Consider the following 8859-nt stretch of genomic DNA (forward strand, 5'->3'; position numbering starts at 1 on the left):
CAACCTTCAGATAAATGTTTGTTTTAGCACAACTAAATTCCAAAGGGCTCCAGAAATAAAACATGTTGTCTCCTGAAATAACATATCTGATGTTCTTGAGATACTGCTGCGTAGTTATTTGGATTCAAGGATAGCTGATTTGACGATGTAACGTGGACATGTTCCTGATATGGCATTATCTAAAAGTACGTACACTGGAAGGAATGATATGCACTATCGTGGTTTCTGTGGCGATGAATGTTATAACTTAATTCGTGTTTTCGCCTTGATTTAGGCTGGAACAAGAACTTAAGTGCATGTTTGCAGGTATTTCTACATTGTTTTCTGTACTGTGAGTTTATAGGGTACATTTATCCTCGTCTGTTTCTGTAATGCTTCTATCTACAAGTTGTTTCTATGAATTGAAGATTTGCTCACAACTATACATATTGGAGTTACTCAAACAGCGAAAAAAATGTTCGACTTATCAATGGTTATTTCTTGGAACAAACAAAAATCTCCGTAAGAGAGGTCAAAATCTATTATCATTACAACGTATTTAAGATATTACTAAGAAGCCATTTTTCGTGGAGATAGTACTAAGTCACAATGAACATGTACAATTCTCATTCAATTTACACTACAAATCTTAGTTCTACGAATTTATATCACACGAAACAGCCGTTTTGGCCAAAACTACGCAAATTTGTGTCCATGAAATGAAATAATATCACAGAATATGTCAGTCAATGTTAAATAATAAAATAGAAACTGAAAATCCTTTCTAGTGTCCGTTTGGCGGACAGGATTTGAATAAGAAGAGAACTGTAGAACTGACATATTTGAAATATCTTAAATAGGTAAAAGCCCGCTTTTCGTGTACGTCTGCCTGTAGCAGTCAATATACGTAGTAAACAGTTTCATATTTTCGACTACTTGGGTCTCAAAGGTCGCGTAATTTGACATAAAACCGTTCGAATACATCACTCAGTCTACTGTATACTTAGCAAATGTCTACTATATCTTTATATATAACTATTGTAAAATAGTGGGTCCCTTACGTATTATTGCCCTAATATTACTATCACTTACATCTTTACTTTCATACCATGTATTACGTATTAACTGAAGTGTAGCACACCTTCAGACTAATTATTTACATTTTCAACTCAAAGTACCACATTAAGTAATAGCCATTGTGCTACATGTACCTCTAAGGAAAATGATATATAATTCAATTTTGCATAAATTATCTTATCACTTTATTAACATATTGACAACGCAAACATAATTCGACGCCTCAGAATTAGAAGGGCGTAAGTGGAAAATCATAGTTTTCGGCAAAATGAAAAACAAACTGTCTATGACAGATACGTCCTTCTAGTATAGGTCGTAAGTGGGCCATTCTGTTACACCATTTAAGTGCAGATACGCCCTTCTATTACTATGATTATGAATAACATTTTACTTACGCTCTTTTATTATTGGCGAATTCGATCAACACAGAAGTTAGTAAAAAATCTTTTTTAATAAGATTATGCCCCTTGGTATGTAGTTTCAAAAATGTTTAATTCATAAAAGTACATTTAATTCATTGTCAGTACAAACAAATTGAAAAGCAATTACCAGGGATGTACAACATCGAAATTTCCTGTCAAATACTGTTTCAAAGAAATACATAGAATTTATTGCAAACGTTATGAAAAATAACATTAAATTTATTCCATAATCCTTTTTCTAACATTAAGAAGGAATAACTATTTAATTTTCAAGAGTAATCGAGTTGTTTTTGAAGCCACGTATGTCAAAAGGACAATGTGAGAAGTGCGACTTAATTGATTATTTGAAGTAGTTCTATTATGGAATTATACTGCAAAACCATTAGTTAAGCTGCCTACGTCGTGAACCGAGATTCGCCAAACAGACTAAATATAAGAATACCCCTAACTGAAGTATCCTTCCCCCAACAAGCCTACCAATAAATCCATAAACGCCACAAACAAGATGCATTCTCGTGAAAAGTGGACCATTTTATTGCTTATTTCAAAAGCAATGTAACACATTTTCTTTCTTTGACAGGTTTATGAGTAGTTAAAACACATAATGTATTCTATGTCTTTCATCATTTTTGGAAAACAGGTGATCTGATCTTTGAAATGCAATGCGTTTCATGAAAATCCTAATGAGAAACAAAATATTCTGAAATAAAGAAAAAGAGTACGACCTGCAAGTGTCTAGCATGCATTTGATGAATATAGTAGGGCATTGATAGATTATAATAGTATTTACAGACTAACACAGATTGTTATTTTCTCCAATTCTTCCTCGGCACAATCAATTTCAAATTAATTTCCTGAAGACGTTTAAATAGCTTTATGCATGAAACTGCATATCACTTATGCTTTCTAGTCCAAGTAATGCACCTGTTTGACTCACATTCGTAATTTACTAAAACTAATATTCTGTAAAGGACAGGAAATTAACTTGCATGCCCTTGCGCAATTTATTGGGCTATATGTTGCGATTTAATTACATTTTACAAACCGTAATTACTCGAAATCCTTTGTTAGTGAATGTTTATAAGCATGACACAAACATGTTTACATACTGTGTTAGTAACACTGTGGACTATCACGTAACTTAACGTGACATGATCGGACGCACGGAAAACATAGATGCCGTTGCTCTCAGTTCGTCGAGGAAAACAAGGTATTTTGACTTAAACACGAAAGAATTAAGAATTCATTCTTTATGTTTTAAAGCTAAATTCACGGATATTTCTCAAACTCAGTCCTTTGAAAGATTAGATTTGTATTCATTAAAGAAGACAGTCAGTCGACCCAGCATTAATGTTGAGGGAGATCCTGTGGATACTTCAGTGTTTTATTATAAAGCAAAGTTAAAAGCATATATTGTCTTGTATGCATCTACGCTGAATACTGTATATTATCAAGTAAATTGCAAAATTGTTAGTTGGGTATTTCTCTTAAATGTTGTCGAAGTAGGCGTTAAATACAACAGATAGAACAAATGTATAGAATGTAACTTGATGAAAAACATCTCAGTATAAATACAGCCAGCACGAAACCTAGCCTAACGAGGTTCATCAGTCAGTTACAGAAACATTTACATTTACCAACGTAAAATATCAGTTCGTTCATTTAATAAAAGTAAAGTGATTACAATGGCAAAGGAATAATATTAACTGTAACAACTGATATATTCACGGGCTTTCAGGACACGTGGGTTTTAAATTATATTCAATGGTTACTTTTTGCTTAAATATTACTTTCCATTACTGAATTCTTTGCGAAAAGTGGCAAGTGCAATAAACAACGTTAGAACATGAGCATTTCCTATATTGGTTTGGTACAGCTCCAATGTGAACAAACTTTTCTCTGAGATACGAGCATGACTAAGCAGAAACAAAATAAATGAGCCGCATCATGAGAAAACCAACATAGTGCGTTTGCGACCAGCATGGATCCTGATCAGCCTACGCATCCGCGTAGTCTGGTCAGGATCCATGCTGTTCGCTAACTGTTTCTCTAGGCAATAGGCTTTGAAAATGAACAGCATGGATGCGCAGGCTGGTCTGGATCCATGCTGGTCGCAAATGCACCATGTTGGTTTTCTCATGGTGCGGTTCATTATTATTTCGTTCAAAATTGCAGCAGAATATTTATCATTTACTTCTTCGGGAGTTATGAGAAATAATAAACAACATTAGTAAATGAAATTTATATTTTGGTTTCAGCTACATATTTGATATTGTTCAAATGTATGAACACCTTTTCGTTCAGAAAAGGCATGACTAAGCACAAAACAAATGTATTCCATTTAAGGTGACGCATACATATTTTTACACATGATGAAGATATTGAATAACATCTCGAGCAGTAGAAAGATATGTGTGAACTCTGGGTCGCAATATTTGAATTTATATGGGGAAAATCTTGAAATGAATAACGACAAAGAGGAAGTTGTTTAATTTGTGACTTTATCAAACATTTTCAGAATGATGAAAGTAATAAAATCTAGGCGACTAAATTTCGTGCTAAGGATAACTTTAAGATAGAATTCATATAGTTTAAACATATTGTTTATTCAATATTAATTCTAATCACATATGTAAACAATTATACAGGCAAATCCATTCTGGCCACAAGATCTTACAACGTCGAATGACGACACTACCCAATAGACATAATATGAAACAAATTTACGGAAAAACACTCGTTTTGTAAATAATAAAATGAAACACATCATTTATGAGAGAGAGGGAGAGCTAGAGAGAGAGAGAGACGCGGGGGAGGGGGGGGGGAGGGGGAGGGGGGGGAGACCTACCCAATAGACATAATATGAAACAAATTTACGGAAAAACACTCGTTTTGTAAATAATAAAATGAAACACATCATTTATGAGAGAGAGGGAGAGCTAGAGAGAGAGAGACGCGGGGAGGGGGGATGGGGTGGGAAGGGGGGGGGGGGAGTAAGAAACAGCGTTAACTATTTGAACCTTCCTGTCTGTTGTATGTATTTTAAACGGATGAAAGATATGAGTATCGCGAAATAAGGCAGCATTCCCGCGTAGGATCGTTACGCAGAAAATATCGAAAATGATCGCCATATAAGTTACTACTACAGTGACGCCTGCGCGCATGATGTGTTAATACTTGTCTGTCACCTATACAATTATTGTAGTATTTGGGACACGTATGTACTTTGCATTTTATATTTGATTTAGTTTTACGAATAAAAAATGGTTTCGTGTTTCTTATGTATGTTTCAAGACTTTTCCAAAGAGAAGTGGCTGACAATAAAAGATGAAATTAATTTTTGGGTATTACAAGTTTATGTTAACTAATCGTTTTCACATTAAAACTACCCTTTAATTCGAGTTAAATACAAGTAAATATATTATAGTTTTGACTTGTATGATATGTTGATTTTGTTCATACAGCATATAAGTGCGTGTTGCATTCAGGCTTTCAGAGTACAGTAAATGTTATGTTTAGAATATCTTAAAAATATGTATTAATTTTGCAGAATGTAGTTTTTATCTAATTGTGTTACGTTCATCAGCGTGAAATGGGCGTTATATTTGCTGCTCAAACGACCTCTTGGTTTATCATATTTCTCCCAGTGTTCATGTCTTAACTTATGTACAATGAAGTTTCGATAATAAAATGTAAAATATCTTTTGGAAGCATAGTACATAACCAAGCAACGGTTGATCCTATGTCAGTAACTGGGTGATAGTGGTTGGTCATAAACGAGAGCTATATATTGTTCTTTCTGACTTTGTTATTAAAAGGTAATGCAAATCAGGCAAGGATGTAAAACCCAAGATTTGTGTTCACTCCCTAGCGCCAGCTAAAGCGGTATTCTATTATCCAGATAAATTCAATTGGCCCCATGATACCAATGAAACAAAAAAAAAAAACAAAAACAAAAACAAAAAAACAGGCGTATTTACATTACACGTTTACGTCTCCATATTTAATGCCGGTCTTTAGTTCAACATTGAATTTGGGTGAGCGAAAGTCAAGGAAAGAATTATGAGAATTTATTTTTGATGTCATGTGATAAAACGTATGAATGTCTTGTTGGTGAATAGTCGAAACTATTGTCCAATGTCAGAATAGTTTTGACTATCGACCAGCCAGCTATCTGATAAGTGTGTATAATGTATCATTAAATGTCCATTTCATACTAACTATTTCTTCTATTAGCAACCGCAGCAGCGTATTTGTGTCATTTTGTTTTTCAAGTGGTTTTATAATGTTGTTCTGGTAATTTGTCTTGCAAGAGTTTGCAGTTCAATTTTCACTAACATTGTCATTTATTTCTTCACAGCGGAGCTTGGGTTACACCGCAATGCCGTGGGCGAACGTATTACATATTATATATTCATGTAACCAGCATTAAAAAGGCTTCACTTGTTCTATATCCACGGAAAATTTAATGGTAAATCAACATTTATCTAGCTGAAGGTAATATTTTGGCAAAATTGTTCCTCAGGTACATTCATGAATTCACACAAAAGGCAAAATGTCATTTAGACATTAATATTCATCTCAAAATGCATCATGAGAAATCTATGCCAACTTTTGGTGCACTTAATAGACTATAAGTTCAAGATATTCCAAGAATCAAATACCATATTTCATATAAGTGTATTGTGCTTTAAGGCAATTTTCTTTGTTTGCCGGTATTTGTCATAAAACTGTGTGTCAAAAGCCTGCTTTGACCCGATTATCTTTAGCAGGTGCAGCTGTTAACTTCTTTAAGTTCGTTACGTCTATCTTCTAGTAAGCTGTTCTAACATTATTTTGTGTTCTCGATTTATGTGTTCTTCTTACTATTGTGTGAAATTATCATACATCACATCGCATTGAATGCAATATATATTTTAAAAAAAATGTATTGTTACTCAAAAACCATTATCAAAATATGCTACAGACTCTTGTTATGCATAATTATGATGCATATACGGTTCAAAACCTCCGTTTCTCACATATAACTAGCCAGTAAAAATGACAATAATCCAATGTAAGTGTTCTATTAATTCATTCTAATAGCACCGCAAGGTGTTATGATTGTGTCATAACAGTTTTATTATTGCGCTATCATATCATATTGTTAAATAATCATGAACGCTCTTACCTTTCTTAAATACAAGTTACCAACTTTTTGAGGAAAGAATATAATCCAAGTTATCCAGTACACTACATATTAAATCCATAATAGAACATCAAAAATAATATTTTTTATTAACATAAAAGTCATGCAATATATATATGTATTGCTAATTACTTTTCACTCGCCTCATTGATATCCTTATCAATCTTCAATATTGATTGATATCTTGACAAAAATAATTGAAATATGATTATCTTAATTCAATCGCAAATGTAGAGTAACTGAATTTTGCCACAAAAAGTGACGTGCCGTTTATGTTTATTCTATGTTGTTGTCTGCATAACTTTTAGTTGCACGTGTATAAGTGTGAGTTCCGGCGTAATTATGTAAAATATTTATGGCACGAATGAATGAAACCTTTGAAGAACAAGTGTTACTATTTATTACATTACTTTATTGATATAAAACTTAAGACATAGGCCTACCGTTTCATTCAGACTTTGCCGAAATTTTAAATATAGAAAATACTTTCCTGTGTAAGTAACTGTAGTAATGATAAAATCAAAAAAAAATTCGTTAGTTTTAAAACAAGATATCAAAGCATTGTGATGATCGAACTTATTTTAGGGTTTATAACACTTAAACACTAAATTATTTATCATTTATGATTTCATAACACATGCTTTAAATATTTAAAATGACGAGCTACTCTCTCGGTGACCAATGACAAAATACCTTACAATGACTGACTTGATATGCCTTCATTTTGCGTTATCAGTATCACATACCAACAAAATTTATATTAAACTCTACTCACAAATAAATTGTTCAAAATATAAACGGAATAATTTAGCTTTTATCAATTTGACCGCATTTGACAGTAATATTTAAGGTTATTTCAGGATTATAAACATTGTTTACAAGTACATAATATATGCACATCGTCATAGATATTTTAGTACATTATAAATACTATACAATTAATTTTGCCCGTGAAGAAATTTCTATTAATGATTAAATTTTGTTTAATCATAAATAAACTGTTATCGGATATAATATGAACTTTGAGGCGTTCTGGATGTCGGTTTTTGCAGATGATGCTTGAATTTAGGTCTGAATTTTCAAAGTCATGCTGTATTACTGTTAAATCATTTAAATTCGCTGGCATGAAATTTCGCGCAAATGTGAAAGAGAACTCTTTCGCGCGGGCTTTAATTCGCGCATTTTCAATTTTAGAAATGAATTAATATAATTGAAAAATAATAATAGCGCGGTCTTTAATTCGCGCATCGGTCCTAGTGCGAAATACGCGACAATTCGTCCTAAGCGAATAAAAATGATTTCACAGTATGATACAAAATTAAACCCAAAATATTTGTCTTTGCTGAAATAAAGCCACTATAATACTAAAACTCACACAACAAATACCGTTTACCAGTAATTTGCGTTTCATGTTCTGAAAACATGGCTGCATGTTTTTTGTTGTTTTATTTTTATTTCCTGAAGTACAAAACGATTCGCAGAAAACCGCATATGATCAAACAAGTCATATAATCATGAAATTGAACAAAATGCAGTCATAAAATTGTTTATGTTAGATTAAGCGCTTGTTTGCAGCTGGAGTCGATGCGGAAGGATTAAAACGATTTTTCATAAAACATAATTAAAGTTTACCATAACTATTTTCGGATAAGTTTTGTGTACTCGTTATTATGTATTTTTTTTATTGATATTATCATAGGGTGTTATTAATTCATATTAGAATGCCAGTTAGGGCAGTACTATTAAAGTGTGTATCACACATTAACTTATTGTCAGAATAAACCATAAAAACCGTTGCATAAGGGTCAACACTTTTGATGTCATTTTCAATAGAACTGTATATTCTTTTTATGTAAATCACTGATATATTATATACATGTTTTGACAGAAATTCGATCATTATGGCACAGATTGTACTTAATCAATTGAATTTGTCAGATAACAGAACCCATATATCATATCAATTAGTGATAAATAGAGATGGGTTCGAGTGTTGTGCAAGCTCGTGAGTTTGTTTGTTTGTTTTGGGTTTAACGCCGTTTTTCAACAGTATTTCAGTTATGTAACGGCGGGCAGTTAACCAAACCAGTGTTCCTGGATTCTGTACCAGTATAAACCTGTTCTCCGCAAGTAACTGCCAACTTCCCCACATGAATCAGAGGTGGATGACTAATGATTTCAGACACAATGTCG

The 8859-nt window shown here is 32.9% G+C and overlaps 1 protein-coding gene across 1 annotated transcript in view; it reads right to left on the minus strand.

The window, feature by feature from the left end:
* The window catches only part of LOC123547145 (5-hydroxytryptamine receptor 4-like), a 325172-nt gene extending 318281 nt beyond the window's left edge, over nucleotides 1-6891 (minus strand). Inside the window, exon 1 of the mRNA XM_045334007.2 lies at nucleotides 6649-6891. The gene's annotated coding sequence lies outside the window, so the exon portion shown is untranslated. The remainder of the gene's footprint in view (nucleotides 1-6648) is intronic.
* Between the last annotated feature and the right edge of the window lie 1968 nt (nucleotides 6892-8859).

This window comes from Mercenaria mercenaria, chromosome 9, assembly GCF_021730395.1.
Source record: "Mercenaria mercenaria strain notata chromosome 9, MADL_Memer_1, whole genome shotgun sequence".
NCBI classification, from domain to species: domain Eukaryota; kingdom Metazoa; phylum Mollusca; class Bivalvia; order Venerida; family Veneridae; genus Mercenaria; species Mercenaria mercenaria.